The sequence below is a fragment of the Pelmatolapia mariae genome, linkage group LG22 (assembly GCF_036321145.2).
Source record: "Pelmatolapia mariae isolate MD_Pm_ZW linkage group LG22, Pm_UMD_F_2, whole genome shotgun sequence".
Taxonomy (NCBI): Eukaryota; Metazoa; Chordata; class Actinopteri; order Cichliformes; family Cichlidae; genus Pelmatolapia; species Pelmatolapia mariae.
In genome coordinates this window covers 5,036,548-5,060,244 of record NC_086245.2, presented here as the reverse complement: position 1 = coordinate 5,060,244, position 23,697 = coordinate 5,036,548, and the positions used below count along the sequence as shown (strand labels likewise).

At 38.2% G+C, this 23,697-nt stretch overlaps 1 long non-coding RNA gene and 2 pseudogenes across 1 annotated transcript; all 3 read left to right on the top strand.

Moving 5' to 3' along the window:
* The first annotated feature begins 364 nt into the window (after positions 1-364).
* LOC135932602 (major histocompatibility complex class I-related gene protein-like) lies at positions 365-8,276 on the top strand (annotated as a pseudogene).
* A 5,440-nt stretch (positions 8,277-13,716) lies between these two features.
* Positions 13,717-14,396, top strand: LOC135933504 (uncharacterized). The gene is made up of 3 exons (XR_010573774.1): positions 13,717-13,743; positions 13,913-13,975; positions 14,358-14,396. It is a non-coding gene; the product is annotated as an uncharacterized LOC135933504 (long non-coding RNA).
* Positions 14,397-15,297: 901 nt separating this feature from the next.
* On the top strand, positions 15,298-17,844 carry LOC135932601 (major histocompatibility complex class I-related gene protein-like; annotated as a pseudogene).
* The last annotated feature ends 5,853 nt before the right edge of the window (positions 17,845-23,697 follow it).

Here is a 23,697-nt window from a genome sequence, read left to right as displayed (position 1 = left end):
ATATTTAGAATATATTCTTGAAAGTTTCATGTCAGAAGTAACCTGTTAAAGCAGCTTTAAAACAAAGTTTTTAATTCATTGACACACTTACTTTGGATAGATGTTGATTTTTGACACATGCAAAGCAGATTAGCGAGATTGGTCCTGTTCCTACATGTTTTTATTAAAATAAAAGTTGCTGTAAATGAGAATACTCCTATAGCTGGGTCATAATGAATGCATCATATTTCTGATAATGTTTGTATATTTTGTGCCTGAGTTCTTAATATTATAAACACTGTTTTGTCTTGCAGTGAAACACTCACTGAAATATTTCGTCAGTGGATCATCTGGAGTCCCAAATGTTCTGGAGTTTATTGGTGTAATGGTGGTTGACGGCATTCAGACAGGTTATTGTGACAGCAGCAATAAGACATTAAAACCACAACTGGACTGCGCAAAGAAAATATTACAAACTAATCCTGAGCAGCTGGAGTGGTACACTCAGAAGTGTTTTGAGGATCAGCCAAATGTCTTCAGAGGCCAGATTTTTAGATGGAAGCAGCGTTTCAACCAAAGTGGAGGTGCAGTATTTTCTGTTACGCCTGACCTCAAATCCTGAAAAATCATATACTTGATCAAAACTGAGTGGTTTAAAATGTGCATTTTGCAATACTTCATCTATTAAAAATAACTAGGTTTGTTTTTTGCTTTAAAAACTTGGATATACTAAGTTTTTCTGCTTTTCAGTGTTTGCAAGAGATGAAATATTTATCAGATGACTCCTGCATTGAATCAGTTTGTGACACTTGAATAATATAAAACGCATTATGTTATTATTATTAAAACACTGACAGACTCAGAGTTATGTTCCTGAAGACATGAATCAGGAACATTACATAAACCTCTGAAAATAACCGCACGCAGTTTACACTCTTCATCGTTCTTTGCCATCTCTGTTATTTTTCTCTCAGGTGTCCACGTCAAACAGAGGATAAGTGGATGTGAATGAGATGAAAACACTGACAGTGTGACCAGAGTGTTGCAGTATGGCTATAATGGAGAAGGCTTTCTTGAATTTGACATGAAGACACTGATGTTGATCGCACTGAAACCAGAGGCTGACGTGATCAAACAGAAATGGGATGCTGATTGGATCAGAACAATAAAGAACAAAGACTTTCTCACTCAGATCTGTGCAGAGTGGCTGAAGATGTATGTGGACAATGGGAAAAGATCCCTGCACAGGACAGGTAGAATCGCACAAGTCACAGTTCCATAGAATCACTTTGTTTATTTTATATTGCATTTAAAATAACAGAACATTTAAGCTGATTTTTATTTACTGATTCAGAAGGTAGCTCTAAAGGCTGGAATCACACAAAGCTAAGCTGCAACAACATTTTATTGATAATTGCAGTTTAACATTTTCATCAGTAACATCTTCAAACAAAATTTATAAATGACAGAAAAAAATCTAAATTTCCTAATCAGTCCTGGGAGCAAAGTAATGAAAAATAAGCAAACAAGTCCAGGTGATCGCCTTCTGCACTGGGAATAAGAAGAGAAACATGAGCTCGCCAGTGCTTCCAGCTGCCTTCAATACAGAGGAACGCAAAAATTTACAATTTAATTTGTGTAAATTTCAGTGCAAAGTTGAAAAGTTCACTTTTTGCTCAAAAATTAAAAAATATAATGTCATGCACCTTTATAGTTATACATTAAATCCATGGACACCTGCTATAGCAGCTTTATCCTTTTTTCTACACAGTTCTACATTCATAATAGATAATTGGTTATTTGCATGAGCAGAGATTCAAAGTAGACAGGACTAAAATCCAAACACCAAAGAGAAGTGAATTAATAAAACATGAGCTTTGAAAATTGATAAGAACAAGCAGAGTAACTTAGCAAAGTCCACACAGGTGCTGCAAAAAAGGATGGAAAAGGACCAAAGGTGAAAGAAAGTGACAATTTTCAGAGGAAGAGACAGTAGTAGAAGAGACCTGTCTCGTCTCTCCTCCCCCTCTCCTCTTTGCTTTGAACTTAAACTTCCTTGTACTGAGACTGATTTCTAGTTCGCAGGCAGGAGGACAAAGGAGACCAAGAGGCACAAGTTAGAGAAATGAACAAACCCTCAAGAACAGTAATTTTCAAAATAAAACAGGAAGTGAAAACAAGGAATACAAGGATGCCAGCACATAGACAAACTGCAGCTATAACAAATGCTGTGGATATATACAAATAGATAGCTATTTCATTTTGCATTCTATTTATTTTGTAAGTATTTTTTTTAAACTTGCATAATAACAACAATTTTTAACAACTGCGTTTTAGACTTCTTTGCCCTTGCTTTTGTAAACCAAAGAAACACAGAATCAAAGAGCATTTCTGTGACCTAATTTATACTTTTTTAAATGATTGTTTTCCAGGCAGTTCTAATGGTTGTTGCTCATTTACCAACCTTTTTTTTTTTTAGCTTCACGTGCTGGTGAGAACTTTATATGAATTGTTTTGGTTGAAATAAAACATTTACATGAACTGAACTAATGATTCTTTTTATTTAGTACTTTCTTTAGTTGAACATTTAGCTTTATGTGGTACCCAGTGACCATATATCACTGTGTTTGGTGACATTTGGCTTAAAAGTATGTCATAATGCAGCTGCTAGAAAGCTGGACACTGGCTCGAATGGCTCGCCTTATATGTCCCAATATGTTCTTATTTAATTTTCTGTTCTTGTTTCATTTCCTTCTCTGCTTTATTGACTTTATTTCTTTCATCCATTCTCAATCCCTCTCTTTCCCATCATCCCTCTGTCCAGTTCTTCCCTCAGTATCGCTCCTCCAGAAAACTCCCTCCTCTCCAGTCAGCTGCCACGCTGCAGGTTTCTATCCTGACAGAGCCGTTATGTCAGTAGCGGTTTTAGATACGGGCGACACGGGCGGTTGCCCGGGGCGGCATCGTGGTGGGGGGCGGCATCACGGGCATCGGCAAAAAAAAAAAATGCTCCTACTCATGCTGCCCCGACATCATGCCAGCGCATACTGGGAATGGCATAGGCACCGATCGGTTTTCTATCGCCCATTTGCTGGGAGTAAGGGCGCCCTCCGTTTGCGAGGTGCGCCTGCTGCTTGCGGCACAGGGAGGAGAGGGCGGGGCGGCGGGGGATTCTCTGGGTGGCTGGAGCAGCATCTAATAACCAACTTGCAAAATAAAACAAAATAAAAACAAACCAACAACACGAAAACAGCAGACATTATGATACAGACTTATAATTTGCACCGATGCACCGAGGTCATACAGTCGATGCACCGATGCAGGCTCGCTGCTGAAGTCAAAGTAAACTTTATTGTCATCTCCGCTACATACAGTCCAGTATATAGAGAGACGAGACGACGAGGCTTCAGTTACAGCAGTGCAAGGAAACAAACAATAAACATAAGAAGAGTAAGAAAATAAATATACACTTTAGGACCAGGGGTAAAGGGATCAATAACAATTTAAAATGTATATTTTATATTTTGTTGATTTAAAGTCTCACACACAACCCGTTTTTAAAGTTTAAAAAAAGAGAAAAGAAGAGGAGTGTAGCGACTTCCACAGTCGCTAGAGGCCGGGGATGGAGCCTGCCTATTTGCCTGACGCGCTGTCAACTGTACGCAATAATGCGAGAGGTGGAATTGCTTGCTTGTTTATTAAAGTGCTTGAAAAGTTTACAGAGCAATGTGATCGGCTCGCGATTCAAACTCTTAAAACATCACAGGCTCTAATGCAACAAGGGGAAACTCGTTGTGCTGCGGTCAACAAAAACTACGGCTACCCAGCCCTCCTCTCTGTCAAAATCAAACCAGTGAAAGACAGACTGACAACGCCCTCTTAATGTCACCGCTAGCACCCACGTGACTCCCGTTACACATCACCATAGCAACCAAACAAATGAAAACCCAGTGATCATTAAAATTCAATACATTTAATTATGGCTCCTACAAGGAGAAACGAGCAAAAGATACAGGTAAGCAGATGTGTCATTGGATAATGGCAGGTCATGTATCCTAAAACATTAAGAATCAGAACACTTTCTTAATCCCTAAGGAAATTATGTGGGTTACAGTTCCTCCAAGAAGAAATGGTAAAAATAGTAACAGTAACAGACTAAACTCCAAACAATAAATACAATAATATAATATTAATTAGTCAGTGTCAATTGTTGATTTGTCCTGTTCTCATTGTATGACGAATTATGATGTCTGTTTGGTAGCCGTTTGCATAATATGCATACTCTCTCTCTCTTCATATATAGGGTCATATATGTGTGTGTGCGTGTGTGCGTGCGCGCGTGTGTGTGTGTGGGGGGGGGGGGCGCCAGAGGGCGTGTTCACCCGGGGCGCCAAACAGGCTAGGACCGCCACTGCGTGATGTTCTGGAGAAAAGATGGAGATGAGATTCATGATGGTGTGGAAAAAGGAGATATCCTCCCAAACGATGATGGCACCTTCCAAATGAATGTTTATCTGAATGTTTCATCAGTCAGACCTGAAGACTGCTGGAGATACGAGTGTGTGTTTCTTGAGTGGTGAGAACGTCATCGTCACCAAACTGAATGAAACAAAGATCAGAACCAACTGGAGAGAAAACATACTTAGGACTGGCAGAGGTGAGAGAAGCTCATTTGATTCATTTACTGATATTGTGGATTGGCTAATGTGATGCTTGAATGTTTTGTCCTGAAGAATAACTCTTACTATGGCAATAACTAATGGAGGTCATCACAGTTATTTTAATATTTTTTTCACTGGTTAAATTTAATCCATTACTGCTCTTAACCTTCTTAAGAAAATCTTTTTTTTAAATTTGTTGTTTAGGCCATGTAACTGACAGTGAATTTTGTAACTTTTATATTTCTATTTTTTTCAAAATGTCTATTTTTCATTATAATCTATAATTTAAAAAAATGTCTATAATCCACAAATATGGATTTACTTTGGGTATACCTTTACTGACCGGGTATTGTGTTAGAAACAAAGGTACAATAAAGGTATGCAACATTGCTGACTCTGAATTCAGAAACACCTCGGAAAAATGATGACAGTCAGTTTGGCAAACTTCAGAGCTGGGCCCTAATCTATGGCCCCGACTTTGGAACACAGGGCATGCTGCTAATGAGACGCTGGATAACAATAATGTCTCAGAGACATAATGTCTCAAATGACTGGCTTCAGGTGAGCATGGAGCCAGTCAGTTGTATCAGTTCCTTCATCCTCCAGGAACTGCCTGCATATTCTGCATATTCACATACCAAGGGGATACAACAATACCCACCCATGCCCTCCTGTCACCCAGGGAAACAACACTGGAACAGAGTTTTACCCCTTTCTTGAAGGCTAGTTCCAGCACCCAAGATGTGTGATATAGGTAAGTTGAGGTGAACCCAGCTATTTCTTGCTGGTATCTCTTACCCTCATGCTCTAACCTGGGATCATTCCCCACCAGAGAGGTAACATTTCATGTTCCAATAGCATGCCTAAGTAGACAGGATAAGGATAAGACTACTAGGGTCTCTGGCCTTGACCATCGCCCAGTACATGTCAAACTCGACTCCTATGGCATCTTGTGTACATGGGCTCCACACCCAGGTGGCCAAAATGCATCACAAATTGGTTTGTTATGTCCTGACTACAGCTGTATTTTATGATCACATGAATAACATAACTTAAGACTTATTTTATATTTTGGGGAACTATCTCATTGTGACAAGATATCAAATCTTTTTTTTTTCTTTTATCAGACACAGGGAAAGAGAAAAGCTGAAAACCTGATCGCCTTAAATAACTTAAACCTCAACAAGGACAAGTTGTTCAAATAGTTCTCCTCCCACCGTTTGTATGTTATATATTTCAGCTTAGATCAAATTATTTAGTGAAATTTTTAAAATCTTTCCAATTTTAATATAATATAATTTAGTAGTACTATTGTTCCACAGTTAGCATTACCATAGTTAGTAGTACTTCTAGACAGTGTACACCAAAGATTTTTGGTAATTCTACAACTTTTCTTTTAATGCAACCTGCTGGTGAGGTTGGCTGCTGGTGGTTTTAAAACTACTGGATAAATTCACATTACATTTAAATGAATAACTGTGGTTGAAATGATTTACTTGAACTTGCTTCAGGTCCAGCCACAACTGTTTTCTATTGCTACTGTGATGATTTTCATCTAACAGTTACACAAACTAGTTTCACTCTCATTGTTTATTTTTCTCCCTATTGAAATGAATCTTTACTTCTTCAATCCATTCTCATTCCCTCTACCTGCATTTGTTCCATCCCTCTCTTTCCCACCTTTCCCCAGAACTTCCCTCAGTGTCTCTTCTCCAGAAGACTCCCTCCTCCCCAGTCAGATGCCACGCGACAGGTTTTTACCCTGACAGAGCCGCGATGTTCTGGAGGAAAAACGGAGAGGAGATCCATAGAGGTGTGGACCACAGAGAGATCTTTCCCAACCATGATGGACCTTCCAGATTAGTGTTGATCTGAATGTTTCATCAGTCACACCTGAGGTCTGGAGAAGATGTGACTGTGTGTTTCAGCTCTTTGGTGTTGAGGACAGCATTGTCACCCAACTTCATACAGCAGTGATCAGAACCAACAAGAAAGGTGAGAGAAACACATGTAATTAATTTCATATCATGATCATGTCGATTGTCTTTAATGTGAGATTTGTATGTTTTGTTTGTTTGTTTTTTGTTCGGGTTCCAAGAAAAATAACTTACTGTTGAAATAGCTAATGTAGATTCTGATAGAGAAAATAAAGCAAATTTAGTCCTTGTATGTAATGCATTTAGTGGTGTTCTTTAGTGGAAGATAGAGCTTCTTTAAGTGGGTTAAAAAGTAATATCAATTTAGTGTGTCTGCACTCTTTAACTGAAATACTTACCATAGATAAACATATAGAATGGATGCTCTGATAACTTATGTGGAAAATTTGTTTGTTTTTTTACTGAAAAGAGATGTCTTCTAACATTGCCATCCCCATCATTGAATAACAACAACAATAATAATAATAAATAACAAATACTAAAGTATTAAATATTAAGAGATGTTAAGACAATCATCTAGTATTTACAGTTGTTTTGTATTTACAGTTGTGCAAAAACTTGTGCAGTGAGGATTAACAACAGGATGTTTTGGATTTTACAGCTTCTGGCAACAGCTCTGAAGTCTCTGAGAGACTAAATGGACAGACCACATAAATGAGCACAGCGCCACAGAGTATGTGTACACATCTCCATTTAAACAAGTTAAGAGCAAACAATTGTGGGTCAAATTTATTATGTTTCACCTATCAAACATGCATTTGCTATGGCAGCTTTCTGTGTTGTCATAGTATATGCATATTCTTCAGGTGCCTATTTTAACTTGTTTTCCTCAAGTTTCTGTCTTCAGTGCTAAGGAACTTGATTGTTCTTTTCTATATCATGTTAAAACATGTAAAAAAAATAATAAAATAAACAACCCCCCCACCCCCCCCCCCCCCACCCCCACACAAAGTTTGTTTTACCTCCCAAAAATTGCAATGATTGTATGACCTCTGTATACATCACAGGTACATATCTCTACTCAGTTCATCAGTCCCAGCTGCCTTGACAATATTTTTGGTCATGTTTTTAATGTCAAATGTTGGCTGTTTAAAGGTTCAGTAATGATAAGCCAGATGTTTTAGTCATTGGTCTTAGAAATCAAATTAAGTTTGCTTCAGTGACCAAAGACATTAAACAATCTGGCAAAAATCTGACTTGTTTTGGATACTGACCTGTAGTCACATGTGTTTTATTCAACTACAGGAATTGCTGAAAATTGATCATTTCTGTCTGTCACAGATTTAAAAATATTCATTACCTATTCATCCATGTTCTTAACGGTTTATCCAGCAGGGTCAGAAGGAGATGGAGCCTATCACAGCTGTCTCGTTACTTTTGCTTTAACACATTTGAGGGGAGTGATTAGTTATTTATTTATTTATAACACATGAAAAGGCAATCCTATTTTGTTATTAATCACCAGAGGAAGTCAATTCAATTCAATTTCATTTATACAGCTCCAAATCACAACAACAGTCACCTCAATGCGCTTTATATTGTAAGGTAAACCCTACAATAATACAGAGAGAAACCCAACAATCATACGACCCCCTATGAGCAAGCACAAGCTCCCCTTTTAACAGGAAGCAACCTCCAGCAGAACCAGGCGGCCATCTGCCGTGACCACGGGTTGTATGATGGGAGGAAGATGGGATAAAAGACATGCTGTGGAAGAGAGCGAGAGATGAATAGCAAGTAATGATTTAATTAAGTTGTGCAGATCCAAAAAGAGCAGTAAACCTCAGAGCTGCAGTAGGCCAGATCAGCTGATCACCACCTGTACATTAAGAAAATCTACTGGCCCGCTCAATAGAAATTATTGTGAGTTGTGATTCTTTTCCCCACACTGAGCCATTACAACCAATTTTAGGGATTCCCCACCTGCTAAATCTCACTTGAATTTCTTCTTTGTTCATTCTCCCATTTAGAGGCAATGTCACCCTGTACAATATAGGCAGAAACTAGAGATTATTTTTTATTTCGCTTCTTTTTCCAAGCTGAATAAAATTAGAATGAAAAAAAGTCTGTATTCCCATCTACTGATATTATTTTAATGTAAATATTAGCACAATGCTCAGTTAGCTTTGCACAAAAATAGAAATCTCTTCCAAAGAGCTTTTGCTTTCTTACTTTGATTACATTTCAGAGACGGTACTTTTTTACTTGTACTTGAGTAAAGAAGTTAAATCAGTACGTCAGCTTTTACTAAAGTATTTTTAACAGTAGTACAGTAGTACAGCCTTTGTTGTGCTTTCCCTACCTGGTGGGAAATGTTTGTGGACCAGGTAAGGTCAGCCGAGATGTGGACTCTGAGGAACTTAAAGCTTTCTACCCTTTCTACCTCCTCCCCATCAATGTAGAGGGTAGAGTGCTCAGATCGCTTTGTTCTTCTGAAGTCGATTACCATCTCCTTGGTCTTGGCTGTGTTCAAATGTAGTTTGTTGTCGTCACACCATTGCTTCAGATGCTGAACCTCCTCTCTGTAGGCTGAATCATCATTGTTGTCGATCAGTCTTATTCTGATCAGTCCCATTCTGACGTTCTGGGGTCTGTTGCTCAGGAAGTCCAATATCCAGGTGCACAGTGAGCTGCTGAGTCCCAAGTTGCTTAGTTCATTAACCAGTTTGTGGGGTTGAACTGTATTGAAGGCAGAGCTGAAGTCCACAAACAGCATTCTTACATAGGTGTTACTAATGTCCAGGTGTGTGAGGGTTGTGTGAAGAGCTGTTATTATGGCGTCCTCTGTTGACCTGTTTAACCTGTATGCAGACTGGTATGGATCGAGGTTTGCGGGGATGGCAGCTTTAATGTGTGACATGCTCAAAACATTTGGCACTTACGGGTGTTAAAGCAACTGGATGGTAGTCATTCAAGCAGCTCACTGTTCTTCTTGGGCACTGGAACGATGGTGGTTGACTTAAAGCAGGATGGTACTACAGACTGTAGCAGTGAGAGGTTGAAGATGGTGGTGAAAACCTCTGCTAGTTGGTCTGCACATGCTTTGAGCACTCTACCAGCTGGATGCTGCTCCAGCTGGATGGGGGCATCATCCCTCTCTGTAATGGGAGGATGGGTGATGGTGTCCCTGTTTTGTTGGTCGAAGCAAGCGAAGAACTGGTTTAGGGTGTCAGGTAAGGTGATGTCCGGGGAGTTTGTTTGTGTGCGACTGTCTTTGTAGCCAGTGAGTGTCTTGATCCCCTGCCACATATTTCTGGAGTTCTTTGTGTTAAAGTGTCCTCGATGGGCTGTTTGTATTTGCGCTTGGCTTCTTTTATTCCTTTAAGCAGAGATTGGCGTGCCTCTGTGTAGACTTGTTGGTCTCCTGATTTTAAGGCGCTGTCATGTGCTCTTAGTAGGGCTCTCACCTCAGTGTTGAGCCATGGCTTCTGGTTCGGGAACACTTTAACAGTCTTTGTTGTTGTTACACTCTCAGTACAGAAGTTGAAATTTTATGTATTCTTTATGTAGTTTTTTAAAATGTATAACGAATAATAATAAGTTTTATTCTTTTGGACAGTTACTGACAACATTACTGAACTGTTTAAGAAACTGAAACAAATCTACATATACAAACACAGGACCCAGAAAACAGTATTCAGATATTCATTTAAACACGAGCATGGAAAGTAATTTTCAATATTATGTTTTGTTTTTGTTTGTTTTATAATCCAAAGGGTTGTTCAGTCATTCAAGTAAAAAAAAAAAATCATGCTTCTTTATATTCTTAATTGTATATTTAGCAGAGAAGGTCAAAAACATAACCTCCTTCATCACAATAGTTTCTTTCCTATATTTTTCATGACTGGAGACACGGCTTATAATAACAGCAACAACAAAAAGTAATAAAATAAAATAAAATACAATACTTAGCCCTTAATAGTTTCTTTGACTCTGCTATTTATTAGAAAGATTCATAAAATGATTTCCTGATGGACTTATATTGCAGGCTAAATAATCCCTTTTTAATGGTAGAACGAATGTAGTAAGAGGTGTTATATTTCTGTTTCTTTAGAATTTGTACACTGCTCTTTTCTGTTGACCATTGTTTGCTGTGGAAAAGGCAAAGAATTGTTAGGTTTTCTAAAGAAACTCTAAAGAGACACTGAGGTCCATCCATTATCCATCAGAGAAACATGCTTTTGAAAATAAAACCTATAGACATGGCATAGCTTTGTTTGGCAGTGTGAAGAACAAACTGGACGACATCTACTCCTAGGTAATGAGTGTAATACAGTTACATAGTGAGTGAAGTAAAGTAAAATCCAGTTCTATATAATTCTGCATAGAGTAAGATTCAGTTCTGTAAAAAATAAAATTCAGTTCTAGACATTAAAACTAGGGTAGAGTTGTTTTTATTTTATACTAAATAAAAACTTAAATAAGTCTCAAAGTTGAACTCTTAGTAAGCGTTACTCTAGTTAGACTGGGATCAAGCGTTGTCTTCTTTAGAGTTACAGTTTATTTCTTTTGAGTAAAATGTACACAGGCAATTTTACTGTGTGGCTGGGGGCAAGGTTGGCTAAAAGCAAGCCAACTCATCCGCAAAACAGCTGTAAACCTGTGTGGTTGTCACAATAAACATAACAGAATTTTATTTCTATATTTTATTTTATAAATTGGTGTATTATTTACTGCATTGAAATACTAAGTAACTGAAACTGCCTCACATATGTTAACAAAGTGCAACGTTCTTTCACAGTCATTGTCTTTAACAGTCTTAATAGTTTTGCTTTCCTTGTATGGGAATTTTTCCAAAACATGCTTTAATTTTAATATTTGATGGTCTAGTATCATAAGCGGCCGTGATTTTTGCATCGTTTCATAGAATATCATCAAGATGTGACAGTGAAAACAGTGGCCAGCAGGTGTCACTGTGGAGTCAGGTGTCACATTGTGTCAAAATAGCAAACAAAAAGAGAAAAATACTTAAAAACTCTGAAAACTGCTGAAAATTTGACAATAATTTAAAGCAAAGAGATAAATATATTTTTTATGCAAAATCTGTGACATGTCAGTGGCAAATAAGTTAGAATAACATCACACTTTACTCAACGCCGGTCACATATTTTGGAAAGAAGTAGCCTATTAATTAATTTGCAAAAAATATGTAAAAGATTTAACACTTAACACTTGATTTGGTCCATAATTTCAAAATAAATAACAATAATTTATGTTGCATGGCAGCAATCAAACTACAGTTTTTCAAAGAGTTTACAGAAAACAATTTTATTTTATAAACTGTCTTGATGAGTTGTTTTGTTTTGTTTTTTTATTTTGTGTGTTAAGACCACATCTACATTACATGTGGAAAATTTTTACCTCAGCCAGGAAGGTTTTTGTTTTAATTGCATTTGCGATTCTCTAATTCTACTAAAAGACTCTTCCCAAAAGACGTTCCCACACTTGCCCTTTGGGTGATCAGAAAATATTCAAGTGGAAAAAATCAGGAACGATGTTAGAGCCACTTAAGTTAAACACACAGAAACTTTAAAAAAATATTTATAATAGTGGAAATAACAAACATATTTCAAAGTTTTTGACTTCCTAGATCTACGCCGTAACCTGACGTTCACCTGCTCGAAATTCAACTACACGTCACTTCGACTATGATTGGTCGGTTCAGCGTCCGGAGTTATCCACCTACTGCGATCTGTACTGAAAGATTGGCTCTTCCACTTACACCTTATTCACTGTAAAATGTAATATTGTGTTTAATTAAAAATATTAAATAGGCTGAACTCAATTTTTATCAATTTGTTATTAGAACTCAATTTAAATAAGTTACCAGTACTTTTTATGCAAAAACGCTGATAAACTCGATTAATTTGAGTTGTCTTAACTTAGAAAAACTAATTGATGCATTCTCAATCATCCAGGAAAGTAAATCAACAAAAGTTGAATCTGTTCATCTGGACGTAGCGTTTTGTGGGAGAAACGTTTCGTCACTCAGAAGTCACTTGGATGAGTGACGAAACGTTTCTCCCACAAAACGCTACGTCCAGATGAACAGATTCAACTTTTGGAGGTTACAAAAACTAAGTAAGCTGGAAGTTTTGCTTCTCTGGGCGGAAGGATGAAAGATGTGTTTTGAAAATGCCACGTGACTACCGTCCCCCTCCCTCGCGGATCAGTCCGCATGTTCACGGTGCATTTGTTATGGAATATGTTGAGCAAACCTGGAGAAGCTTCAGCTCAAGATATTATTGTTGTCATTACTGTGGATCTTTACCTGATACACTGACTTGGTGAGTAAATGTTTACTCTTATTCAAACTGATTTTGTAGCTTCTCTTAGTTTAGCACCAGGTTTAAAATCTTGCTAGCTAGTTAGTGTTAGCCTAGCATTGCTGCTGCCGCTGGGCTCATGTTACTTAAAAATTAACACCACAGCCTTAAAAACCTTACATAAAACTATGTCGGTGAAATTTTCTGTTGATCGTTTGAAATAAATAAGTGAGATAAGAGCCCAGACAAAATTCTTTGGGAGGTGCAGCCGTTAGGGGTGGGATAGGTGTGGGGGGTGGATAACAGCTCTCCGAAAACGTGGAAGCACTTTTGCAAATATGTGATATTTTGATAAATTAAGTAGATATTTGAGCATTACATAGCTACATTCTCGCCTGAAAATATCTTAAAAGGTTATTTTGTGATCCAGAAAGGGTAGTCTGGGGAAAAGGAGGATCGCATTTGTCGGCCACGGTTGTCGGAGCCTGTGCGTACTTAAGCGCGGCAGTGGCGGAGGAGCGCCGCTGAAAAACTTATTACTTTTTCTGGGTCACAAAATAAACTTTTAAGATATTTTCAGGCGAGAATGTAGCTGTTTAAAGTTCAAATATCTGCTCGATTTATCAAGACATCACATATTTGCAAAAATGCTCCGACGTTTTCGGAGACGTCCATTTTTTTATGCTTTGTGGCAGCTTTAGAACATCTGTGGCATCTATTAATGCCAAATCTAGCCTTTATTTAACAACATAAGCAAACTGTATGTTACAATGATTGCACAGCCATTAAGGATCAAATCAGTTTCTGAAATATGTTCTGTTTTTTCTCCCTCTGCTTGCTTCTTACTGTCTTTGAGGGACCAGCACTCCTGCTGTTGGACAGAAAGACATCAACTCAGTGGTAAGTATTTTTGGTTTTCCAATATATTAGCAACTGTCAGTGACATTTATATTAATCAGGCTGAACTTTAATCATACTTTAGATCAGCCTGTTTTACTTATTGTTTTGTTTGTGCTTTGGTTTGCGGAAGTTGTTTCTTTACTGATCTTTTCCTGTCTTCTGTTATTAGACTTGAGATATGACTGCACTATGCTGTTGCTGTGACTCCAGTTAATTCTACAAGACATGCTGTGTAAGTAAACAAACAACAACAGTTTGGTCTGCATTTCTTCAAACTTAGTTTAGAGGGTCTACACTGTATATAGTGAAGTCTGCAAGTTTTCGAACAGCAAAATTTGTTTTGTGCCCAAAATCATTTTGCACATCATTAGAATGAAAGTTATTGGCCATGTTTGCATAGCCCTTTTTAAAATGATGCTTTCATGACATTACTGTATGTTGGGTGGTGGTCAGGGCTATCCAGACTGACAATTGGGACATTGAATGTCACCTCTCCGGTGGGGAGGGAGCCTGAGATTGTCTAAATTGGAGTCTGTTTTATACCAAATGCAGAAAAAAATGTTTTAAGAAAGCAATTAAGTTCATGTTCCAAAAATATGATTGTTTGCTTGCAGGACAACAGGAGAGATGAGTCCTCCATCACAGATGGTCAGTGAAGATGGTCGCCTGCAGGTTCAAGCTCATTGCATCTCCAACCCACATCCACTGCCACTGTACTTAAGGGAAGTTAAAGACTTTCTTCTGCACCTACATTTGAATCACCTCGATCCATGACAGTCATTCAGGCAGTAATGCCTGGACTGGAAACAAGCCATCCTTAAAATATTACAACATTCCAGCTCCTGTGTTGGAATGGAAAACAAATGTGTTGTTTAAGTAACGTAAGCACAAAACAAACTTGTGGTAGGCCTAAACTTATTTTCAGAATAATTACATCTGAGACTTTGTTTCATTGTAAGATTATAACAGTGGTGGCAATATAATTGTTTGTTGTTCAGCAGAACAGTGTCCAGTATGTTGGCTGTTGTACTTTGTTGTGTTTGAAAATAAAAGTTGGGCTCATTTTAACATCATTACAAAAATTGTTGTTAATTATTTTTAATCATATTCAGGTTACCACAAATTGTTTTTTCATTTAGTTGAACTTGAAATGTTTGTCAGCAGGTAAACAATTAATATTGTCAGAAAGTCAGAAATATCAAGTTATTCTTAATACTGCAGACTTGCAATGTATAAGTTGTCCTAACAGTCATCTTAAGTAAGCTTTACTTAGTTTTTTTGAGGCAATGAGTTTCCATAATTTTTTTGAGTTCTGGGAACTAACAAGGCTGTACAGTGTACTCAAAATGAGTAAGTTGCCCTAACTTGGTCATCTTACGTAAACTTGATCCAATTTTTTTGAGTTCTGGGAACAAATGAGCTTGTACAGAGTACTCAAAATAAATAAGTTATCCTAACTTGGTCATTTTTAGCTAAGCTTTACTCAATTTTTTTGAGGCAACGAGTTTCCATAATTTTTTTGAGTTCTGGGAACTAATTAGATTTTACAGTGTAATGTGGCAGTTCCAGAGCAAAGAGGGCGCACAGCTCACACGTATGGAAACGTAATGGACGGCCGCTTTTTTTTTTTTTTTTTTTTTACTTGGGATTCATTTTTTTTGCTACAAAAAATAATAATAATTGTGACATTAAAGACAAAGAAAAGATGAAGTTGTGTTTGTTGCTTCTCTTCTGTCGTAATTTACTTGCAGGTAAGAAAAATATTTCTCACCTGACCTTGAGCAGTGTGTTTGGCTTCGTTGTACTTGAAAGCTGTTTTGGCCTGAACTTTACTAAATGAATTTTAATTCTTACGTTATAGAAATATATGGATATAAAACTGGAGGGAATATTTCTGCAGTATAACTCTATTTGATTCTCATCGATGATTAAGGAAAAAAAAAAGATTTGTTCATTTTCAGTATATGTCTGTTATTCTTTATAATTTTTAGTTTTGCTGTGAGAAACACACTCAAAGCAGATGAGATATATAAAAATGAAAACGTCACTCAGTCCTAATGTTACTGTTACTTCAAAGTAAATGAGAACATGTGACCTGAATTATACTGAATGAATCATACATCTGATAATGTTTTTATTTTTTTAATTTATTAATATCATAAACATTTTATCACACAGATAAACAGTCAGTGAAGTATTTTGTCACTGGATCCTCTGGAGTCCCAAACATCCCAGAGTTCATGGGTGTAGTGGTGTTTAATGGCATCCAGGTGGGATACTGTGACAGCAACAACAAGACATTAAAACCAAAACAGGACTGGGCGAAGAAAATATTAGAAACCAACCCTGATCAGAAGGAGTGGCACACTAACATGTGTTTCAATGATCAGCCAAACTTCTTCAGAGAAAAGATTTCTATGTTGAAACAACAATTCAGTCAAATTGAAGGTGAAGTATTTTCTGTTATGTCTTAGCTCAAATCATTTTAAATCATAGGATATGCTAAACGAAACTGAGTGATGTACAATTCTCTATTTTGTGCTCCTTGTATTAGAATTTTAGATTTAGCCATCTTTCAGCTTTTTGGACATCTTGCCTATATCTGAAGTTCTATCACTTGACTCCTGGTTTGAATCGGTTTCTGTATCTTGTCCTCCGTTATCTTGTTCTCGTTGTCCTATGATCTTCACATCAGACCTACCTTTAAAGCTGCAGTGTTCCACTTAGTTTATACTAGTAAAAATTATGATGATGATCTGATTATTGGACTTGAATCATGAGCATAGCACACACGTTTGTTATAATACCAGTGGCTCACACAATATTAATATAGTTCACTGCAGTCTCTGTTTTTCTTTCTCTCTTCAGGTGTCCACATTTTACAGAGAATATCTGGCTGTGAACGGGATGAAAACACAGGAGAAGTGACCGGCTTGACACAGTACGGTTATAACGGAGAGGACTTTCTTGAATTTGATCTGAAGGCACAGACGTGGATCGCACTGAAACCAGAGGTTGACATTAGCAAACTGAGATGGGATGCTGACAAAGTTTGAATTAAAGACAAAGCAATCTTCCTTACTCAGATTTGTCCAAAGTGGCTGAAGATGTGTGTGGACAATGGGGAAAGTTCCCTGCAGAGAACAGGTAGAATCACATGACCTGATGCAGTTTCATGAATGCAAAATGTTTATTTAATGTTGCATTATATTCCTAACAACAGTTATCTTTTAAAAAGAAAATTGCTAAACATTTAGGCTGATTTTGTATTTAATGATGCCCCGGGAGGGGCTCAGAGTAGAGCTGCTGCTCCTCCACATCGAAAGGAGCCAGTTGAGGTGGTTCGGGCATCTGACAAGGTAGAGGAGTTGGCTGGGGTGAGGGAGGTCTGGGCTTCTCTGCTTAGGCTACTGCCCCCACGACCCGGCCCCGGAAAGGGGGAGAAGATGGATGGATGGATGGATGGATGCATTATTTAGTAACTCTGAAAGAAGCTGGGTCCACACACTGCTGTGCTGCCACAGTGTTTGTGATCAGGAACATCTTCAGGCAGAAATATCTTTTAACACACAGCAAAACTAACACAGAGTTTTGGTTATTATCACTTTCCTCAGAATAAACAGCAGAGAAGCTACACTCTGCTGCAGAATAAGTCTGGCAACCATTACACTAAGAGACAAATATAAATGCACACAAGGAGCTGATTGCACACAGACAGGACTTGTAGCCTCATTTTAAAGTGATGTCAGGGACATGATGACATGATTTTCAGGGTCACAGGCAGGACAGAGAAAAAAGGAGTTCGAGATATTTTCTTGATATCTCCTGCCACGTTACAGGTTGCTATCCTCAAAGAGCCATGATGTTCTGGAGGAAAGATGGAGAGGAGCTTCATGAAGGCGTAGATCCTGGAGAGATCCTCCCAACAATGATGAGACCTTCCAGATGAGTGTTAATCTGAATGTTTCATCAGTCACAACTGAAGACTGGAGAAGATATGACTGTGTGTTTCAGCTCTCTGAGGGTGAGGATGTCATCCTCACCAGGCTGAATGAAACAGTGATCAGAACCAACAGGGGAGGGAAAAAATACAAATGGTGAGAAAAGCTCATTTAATCTATTGTTTTTCCTGTTTCTGTGGATTGTCTGTAATTCAGTATTTTGTCCTGTAGGAATAACTCATGGAGATCCTGTTAGGGTTGGAGAAAAAAAATCAGCACTTGTATATAATAACTGTGTCTCTTTGATTTAAAATATGCCCAGTGTTGGTGCTGATAACATCCATCCATTCATCCATTTACTTCTCCTCCTCCTTATCAGGCTGTTACAGTCCAAAGACATGCAGTTAGTGGGGTCAGGTTCATTGATGATTCTAACTTGCCCATAGATGTGAATGTGAGTGTGAATGGCTGTTGTTAATATTCTTATGAGAAAACTGTTTCGAAGATACTGGAACTTACATTTCAAAATGCGAGTGTTTCTTTTTTTTTTTCATTTTTGGCCTTATAATTGAGGAGCTGAATACACAGAACTCCTGTCAAAGGGTTAAAAAGTCAGCCACCTAATTTTAGTGTGCCTGCTCTGCTTAACTGCAATATATCATGGTATCTGAGTGTTGTATAGTGTTACATGTATGATCACATCAATAGATCTTGACATAGAAATTATGCCGTCTTCTCCTCACCAATATGTGATTTACATTTTAACTACATGATTTCTGACTGATCAGAGGAACCCTCGGACATGATGATCACCATCACTGCTGCAGTGGTTGTTTCTGTTGCTCTCGTCCTTGTTGCTGCTGTTTTTGCTGCTGTTTACAAGAAGAAGAAAGGTGAGAGATTCAGCTGAAATTAATTGCATGTTATTTAGTCAAATGTTTGTGCTTATTGGACGTATTTCCCCTCTTTTGCGATCAGTGTTGGGATAATTACTCAAATCAGGGCTCTAGACTAACTTTTTGACATGGGCGCACCAGTACGCCTAACTTAAAAAATTTAGGCGTACCGGCACAAAAGTTAGGCGTACCGGCACAAAAGTTAGGCGCACTCAAATTTTTCAACTGCATCGCTTAACACCGCAGTTTTACATGTGCACCTTCTTTGGGGGGAAGTCCATACAGACAATATTCATTTCTAAATTATTAACTAACAATCGTGTGCTTAAAGTGCTTTGTCAATATTGTAGAAAATGTTAAACTTAATCATCATCTCGGCTCCTCTGACGACCTGTTTGCTGTTGCATGCTGCTGAAAGGCAGTGGGGAGAGGGGACACTTGGGCAGTGCATTTATTGCAGCATAAAGTGTGTTTTCTGGATACACTGCTGCTTTTTCAGCATTCAAAGATTGATGGCACCATGTCAGAGCTGGCTATGAATTTCAGACGGATCAGGCCTTAACACAAAAGTTATCAACAGTTCTTTTCATCTTTTCTTATTACCCAGACCTACATCCACTTCTCTCAGGCCTAGGCTGCTCACTAGGGCTGGATATCATCACTGATTTCTATAATCCATTCGATTCCGGTTCTCAAAGTCCTGATTCGATTCAGTTTAGCCTCAGACAGTCAGAAATATTATAATTCTGATCATTTATCAGTACTGACACTTGTGAGACTTCATCAGAATTGTGAACATCACAGCAGATGCCTTTGTGTCATAGTAACTGAGAATAAAACACAGAAAAACATGAAGGAGATTTTCCTGGTCTAGCTTTTTATAGCAGATAACCTTAAAAATATTCTGCAATTTTGCATAATTTTAAGGAGTTTAAATTTCTTCAGTATTAAACAGCAGAAATTAGGCTTTCTTGTCCGAGGTCATTTACATGAAAAAAGAAAAAGACAGCGCTGTAAACAACGGTAGACTGGTGGGTAATAAGCGAATGAATAATCCAGAAAACAGAGATTTGAGACGGGAAACTGTTCTTGAAGTACACACAGGGAGCTGTGTAGGAAGTGTAATTTTTATCGTGGTGGAAGCAAAACAGCAAAAGTCAGAGGGAATTCATGACGACATTGATCAAATGTGAAGCGCAGTTTGCTGCTTCTTTTTGGCTCGGCGAATTTTGGTTGGAGAGACAAAACCTGCAGCTCAGAATCAGCGCAAAAAGACGGAAACACAGCGCGGACCCGACGCATCAGAATCGCTAAGCTCCGACAGCGTGTCCGTCTGCGGGCCGTCCGGTGAGAAAGCCGAGAAAGACAAAGCTGATTCTGATGCGTCGGGTCGCTCTGTGTTTACGTCTTTGTGTGGAATCCGTTAATGAATTGATATCGCCTTATTAAAGCTACTCACCTCCCTCTTCTACCTGCACTTTCCACTGGACCACGGCCAATCAGAGAGGTCCCGCCCCTGACTATCTCTGATTGGTTTAGTTCACGATAGGGGCATAATGTGTGTCTGTTGTTGACCACACGGAGAGTTGCAGAGATTTTTTTTTTGTTACCCAAACAGGTGCGACCAAATGTTTTTTTTTAGTCGCACCACGGAAAAATTTGGTCGCATTTGCGACCAAATTGGTCGCACTCTAGAGCCCTGCAAATGCATAAATACCATTTAACAATATAACCTACAGGCTACAATCCTGCACACCAATACAGATCCCTATCCTAATGAGGACACACAGATGATCTTTTTCTTAGTAAAACACAAAGCCTCGCTGATTCAGACCCGACTGACTTCATCATTAGTGTTTCACAAAGCTCTATTTTTTCCATCTGTTTAGTTTTTTATGTTTTTTGTTTATTTGGATTATTTTTCATTTGTTCTGGGAAAACCTTCCGTTTTTTAGGTTTCCACACTCATTGTCCCGTTCACAGCTGTTAGACACCTGAGAGAGAATCACAAAATATGCAGAACCAGCACAGTTGTAGATGGATAAACAAAAAACGGGTAAATCCTGCTGCAAACCTTAAATATTTACTATGTGAACAATGCCCATGTTATGAAAAGAGGGAAAACTCCCCCATCATCCTCCTTGCTCCAGGTCTTTGTGTACTGTATCCACTGCCAGTTACTGTTGGTGTGTACAAGTCATAGCCAGTTACCTTGTATATGGTGATGTTATTTTCCTGTTACTCCTCTCACACAAGTCTTTGATCTTAAAGGAAAATGATCTGTCTGTTATATAAATGGACAAAAGGTAAAATCAAAGTGAAAGTGATCTCTTTCCTATAAACTCAGGGAGCATTCTGTTCCATAAGTTTGTGTCATTGCCTGATTTACTTTACTTGCACTATTTATGCTCTATTTCAGCAAAGTTGCTGAAAGACAAAGATTTAGTGATACTAATAACAATATTGTTAAATTTCAGTAGATTTCTATAAGCTTGATTGTCAATGGTCCAGATTTAAAAGGAGTTCATTTACAGTCAGAATGAGAAAATAGGATTCTTGGAAGCCATGTTTCTCATTTTGAATCCAAGAGTCACGGTTTAAGCCTTTTCAATAAAAATGGGTATGAGGCAGTCAGTATGAGGCAGGACAAGGAAGGTTGTGTCAGCTTTTTTAAAGAGGGGTCCGTTTTAGGGTAATAGGCACTGGATCATAACTGGAGTTAGTAGTTGTGAAAGTATGTGCAGGAAAAAGTCTTAATACATGCAGAAAACTAGAGCCCAATTGGCTTGAGGAAATAGGTGTAAACAAAAGGATCTCTCTGTTGTGTGGAGACTTCAGTGCACAAAGCACATTAAGGGGAAATGCAAAAGCGAATTCAAAGCCCAGGTGTTGGAAGAGTTAATGGATGGGAGTCACCGTGTTTTTATTAATAATGGCAGGAATACAAGATAAATGTAACTGATTAACAGATATAAATACCAGCAAAGAATCCACATCGGATCTTATGTTTGTGTGCAGCTTCCTGGCACCTCTGTGTGACTGGTATGATCATAGAAAAGTACTACAGTCAGTGATGATTACACAATATACAAGAACATAACCTCTCAGGCCTGAGAGGTTCAGCAGGAAAGTTAATTTTTGATAAACCACACTGGGGAAAGATTAATAAGAAAGTGCTAAATAACTTTGATTTTAGTGACATTATTGTCACAGAAACGTTTAACAGGAAAATAATTCAGCATGTCAACAGAAAGCTCCATTTCTAAAAGTACAGGAAAGGGAAAGAGGAAGTCTGGTACGTGTTGAATGGATCCTGTTTTCAGTAGTGGGGAGGATGTGGTGTAAGGAGAGAATGACATAGTTTTGCTGCTGTGGATTGTTCCAATAGTTTAACTGATGAAGGGAAGGGAGGCAGCGAAAACAAAACAAAAGCAGGCTGTGAGGAGAAAGTAGTGATGAAAGATGGTCGTGTTACTACTGAAGCACTAAAGAGGGGTTTACCTAAAAGAAGAAAACGCTAAAAGGGTAAACACTGAATATGTTTTATTATGATAGAAGATATAAATGAAGAGGTCTTAGATAAGTTTCTGATGTCTGATAGTTTTATAAAAACAAAAAAGGTGGATGGATTTTGATGTCACAATTCCAGGAGAACGTCCCAACAAGCTGGGTAACTATAGGCCCGTTGTACCCACTTCTGATGTTTGAAAGTTATTGGAAAGAAAAAAGGCTTTGATAGCAGCCTATCAGCTTGGGTTTCACATCATGGAGGATGAAATAAGGAAATAAGATAAGATAAGATTTGGGAAATTTGTTTTGTTACAGCAAACGTTATGTAGCAGAAATTAGAAAACACTGGAATGCAATAAAATACAATAAAATAAAATACTATATACAATAGAATAAAATAGAATAGAATAATATATACAATAGAATAAAATAGAAATACAAATACTATATACAACTGAGTAGGAAAATACAAAAACACAACTTCGTCAGAAGAAGAATTACACATAAAGCAGTCTTATTGCACATGTGTGGGTTCGGTGTTTGATCAGCTGCAAAAGTCTTTATTGTAGAGTCTGACAGCAGTGGGGAGGAAAGACCTGCGAAATCTCTCCGTCCCACACCGTGGGTGCCGCAGTCTCCCACTGAAGGAGCTGCTCAGTGCTGTCACAGTCTCATGCATGGGGTGGGAGATGTTGTCCAACAGTGATGACAGCTTAGCCACCATTCTCCTGTCACTCAAAACCTCCACTGGGTCCAGAGGGCATCCTAGGACAGAGCTGGCCCTTCAGATCAGCCCGTTCAGTCTCTTCCTGTCCCCAGCAGAGATGCTGCCTCCCCAGCAGACCACTCAGCTGTTTTTGTTTTTTTTTTGTTTTTTTGTTTTTTTATGTAGAAAAACTCCCTCTCTCTCAATTTAAAAAAGTATACCTCTGGGAAGGGTGATTATTTTACATGCTCTGTTTCAAAGTATTCCAGTAGACATGGGGAAGTCTGTTTGCAATGATATTCCCATGAGAGAGGGAAATTAGAGGATGAAATTATGTGTACAGGTAATTATTTCCTTTCTGCATTTCCTTAAGTGGAAAAGTAGGGAACAGGAGTGAGCTGTAAACTCTGCAGCATAGTAAACATAAAAAAGTCTAACGCAGTGTTTTAATGTCTTGATGCCTCATCCGGGTAAGAAAATCCCAGAAGGTCCTTAGTTCCTGGAGTTAGTTTTGCTTATATTTCCTGTCTGTATTTCTTTAGTGCATTTAGTCTCTAGTTCTTAGTTGTACTAGAGTTTTGTGTTATTTAGTTTTGTGATTCTTGTTTGTGTCAGTTGCCCAGTTTGTGCATTTTCCTATTTAGGTATGATGTTTCACTTCCTGCTTTGTTTTGATAATTATTCAAACCCTTGTACTTTGCTTCAAAGTTTATTCCCTTGTCTCATTGTCTGATTCTGTTCAGCCATGTCTCATTTTCCCAAGCATTCCCCTGACTGGCCTTCTGGGTGTATATATAGTGCTTTCTTCCCCTTCGTCTTCATCAGAACATGTGTTCACTCTCCAAGTGTGGTCCTTTATGCACGCTGGTTGTTTCCCTTGTCCTAGTGTATTTCCATGTTT